General features: G+C 39.2%; 1 non-coding gene across 1 annotated transcript; it reads right to left on the bottom strand.

Annotated features, from left to right (window-relative positions):
• Positions 1–537: 537 nt before the first annotated feature.
• TRNAR-UCU (transfer RNA arginine (anticodon UCU)) lies at positions 538–610 on the bottom strand. Its single transcript has one exon. It is a non-coding gene; the product is annotated as a tRNA-Arg (tRNA).
• Between the last annotated feature and the right edge of the window lie 2785 nt (positions 611–3395).

The following is a 3395-nucleotide window of genomic DNA, read 5'->3' as shown; positions in this document are numbered from 1 at the left end:
TGAAAGCCTTTTCCTGTAGGTCTGGACTATTTCAGGCGAAAAGGTGGACATGGAATGAAGCTGTATGGACTGAGGGTCACAATACAGTGAAGGGGAAGAAAGGTACAATCACGTGCAAAAAATTTATCCACCCATATATTTTAACATTGACATACATACGTAAGGAAATAGTACTCACATGGTTGAAATAAGGTCAAAAGATTATCTATGTATCTATCTATTATATCTAATCATCTAACTATAAGAAATATGACTATATACTTGAAATCAAATATAGTGACGTATTATTTCCCTATCTAGCTCCGAAATCATAGAAAGTCTGACGACTGTGTCGGATCTAGAAGAGTTAGAAAAATAGAGAAATCTATCATATCCAGAATACTGTATAGTGTATATTATACATAGAAAATGACATGACTCTACATTGTACATAAGACATACTATGGCATTAACGGCTATATGCAACTCGTGCGCCCGTGTTCTCTTTACGTGTCCGTGAGAAGGCGAGTCTCTGACACCGTTTTCTAAATGATGTCTCATCCCCAGCGGGATTCGAACCCGCGACCTCCGGATTAGAAGTCCGACGCGCTTTCCACTGCGCCATGGAGACGCGTGGAGCCAAGATGCCCTTTGTTCCTTTTGCCACTAGAAGAGAAAGGTCCCACAGAGATGAATGAAGATCTGGCACCAGAAAAGGGGAGCGCCACGGAGATGAATAGAGGTCTGGCACCAGAAGAGAGGAGTGTCACAGAGATGAACAAAGATCTAGCACCTGAAAAGAAAGGTGCCACTGAAATGAATGAGCATCTGACCCCAAAAAAGAAGGGTGCTAATGAGGAATATGCCACTGTGATGAATAAAATCTTTTGGCATCATATAAATTAAATATATAGAATGGATTACAGTCCCAAATATTTATATAATTCTGCTGCTTAAAGTATACCACAGTACAAAGCATTAAAGATATATTTTATAGTTATGAAGCTTACATAACGATTTTGCAGCTTTTCTAAGCACTTGTATCTAGTTATGACGTAATTTAAACTTATCCTCACTCTATAATGACTATGACGTTAGAAGTTTTAGATTTCTATGTTTGCGTCGGTGTTGTTCTATAAGCTCTAAGCCTTTATTCGGTGAATGTGTCAATCAAGCTAGAAGGTAAGGGGCCTACGCCAGGAGGCACTGAGTAACTGCGGCCGAAGTCGTAGCCTTTGCCCTATGCTCTTGGAGTGTTGAGGCGGGACTCGAACCCACAACTACACCACCAATGCATGCAAGGTCTTGTATATTCAATTCTAGATTTATCATTCTCCATGAAACATGCACATGGCAGCTCCAGCTGTCATGCGTTGCATGTTTCCAGTGCCTGAGCAAGATGCATGACAGCTTTGACTAGGATTGCTCATGGCGTTAAGGTTTTGCTCGAAGGGTAACCTAGCAAGGTATTTCATTTTCTTTTATGCAGGTTTTGAATAAGTTCTATTGCTTGTAAAGCCGTTCCAGGTTTGGCAAATGTTGTCAGGATGCTGGGTGTTAGTTTGGATTGCCTTTGTGGGAAATTGTCCTTTATTAAATCTAATTTTATAGTTTTATTTATAAAAGATCTCCCCCTGGGTTTGGATTATATGTGTATTTTTTAAATAAATGGAGATCGTTGTTTGCTGAAATAAATTTAATGTTCTGTATTTATCAAAAATCTCTTCCTGGGTTTTGATTGTATATGTGTTTTTAAATAAATGGAGATTGTTTACTAAATTCAGTTCTATATTCTGTATATATCGAAAATCTCTTCAAAGTCGACATGACATCATGAATCTTTCAGAGCGACTTGACGTCATATATAAGCTCACCCCTTCTGCGTGAACAGACTGGGCATACCTAGACCAAAGAAGATTCTCTTTTCCGTCTGTAGACATTCTCTAGGGCGTAAGGCACGGAAAGACCGTCTTTTGACGCATTCCAACGTAATCTTTCTTTCCTTCGCCCGCTTCTGTCTCCTTTCCTGGCTTCATGGACCGTCTTATCTTCGGTTAAGTTTGTTTTTACGTCCTTTTATTATCGTGGCTTTATTCCCTGCGGCATCCATCATCTTCTCTTTCTCTCGCCGTTGTTCTTTCCAAAATATGTGGTTGGATAATTTTTCCGTTTTTTTTTTTCCACTCAAAATGGGGTAGGGGGAATTAACATGGGGGGGGGCATTATGAGACTGTGAAGGAAAAGACGACGAAGACGACGACGACCACCGTTACTGTCACCGTCGTCGTCGTCGTCGTCGTCGTCATCATCATCATCATCGTCACCATCACCATCACCATCACCATCACCATCACCATCACCATCACCATCACCATCACCATCACCATCACCATCACCATCACCATCACCATCACCATCACCATCACCATCACCATCATCATCATCATCATCATCATCATCATCATCATCATCATCATCATCATCATCATCATCATCATCATCATCATCATCATCATCATCATCATCATCATCATCATCATCATAATCACCACCGTCATCCCCATCATCGCCATCACCATCGTCATCGCATCCTTTGGCATCCTCTTCTTCCTCTGTGAAGACTTTTTTCGTCATATTATCATTTACTTCTCTTCTTCATCTTCATCCTAGGTAATTGGTAGCTCTTTTTTCGCGTCCTGGCGCTTATCTAATTCAATTTCGCTTTTTCAATTTACTACCTTGACCTCAGTCTGAAATAATCTTGACGTTTCAAAATCCCTCGGTTATTTTCTGTTTTAAGTTTCATCTCTTTTTTATCCTCAAACCTCCATTTTTCGTTTTTTTTTCTTCTCCCATTTTTTAATTCCAATTGTCACTTCTTAATCTCTTACCTCTCTCTCTCTCTCTCTCTCTCTCTCTCTCTCTCTCTCTCTCTCTCTCTCTCTCTCTCTCTCTCTCTCTCTCTCTCTCTCTCTCTCTCTCTCTCTCTCTCTTCTCTCTCTTCTCTCTCTCTCTCTCTCTCTCTCTCTCTCTCTCTCTCTCTCTCTCTCTCTCTCTCTCTCTCTCTCTCTCTCTCTCTCTCTCTCTCTCTCTCTCTCTTTCTCCCTATCTACGTATGTATGTATGTATGTATGTATGTATGTATGTATGTATGTATGTATGTATGTATGTATGTATGTATGTATGTATGTATGTATGTATGTATGTATGTATGTATGTATGTATGTATGTATGTATGTATGTATCTGTATGTATGTATGAATGTATGTATGTATGTATGTATGTATGTATGTATGTATGTATTTATGTATCTATGTATGTATCTATCTATCTATCTATCTATCTATCTATCTATCTATCTATCTATCTATCTATCTATCTATCTATCTATCTATCTATCTATCTATCTATCTGTC

Source organism: Oratosquilla oratoria, chromosome 5, assembly GCF_046742065.1.
Source record: "Oratosquilla oratoria isolate Oo_2021 chromosome 5, ASM4674206v1, whole genome shotgun sequence".
Classification (NCBI taxonomy): Eukaryota; Metazoa; Arthropoda; class Malacostraca; order Stomatopoda; family Squillidae; genus Oratosquilla; species Oratosquilla oratoria.
Note: the sequence above shows the minus strand (reverse complement) of the source record. Positions and strands in the feature narration are given on the sequence as shown.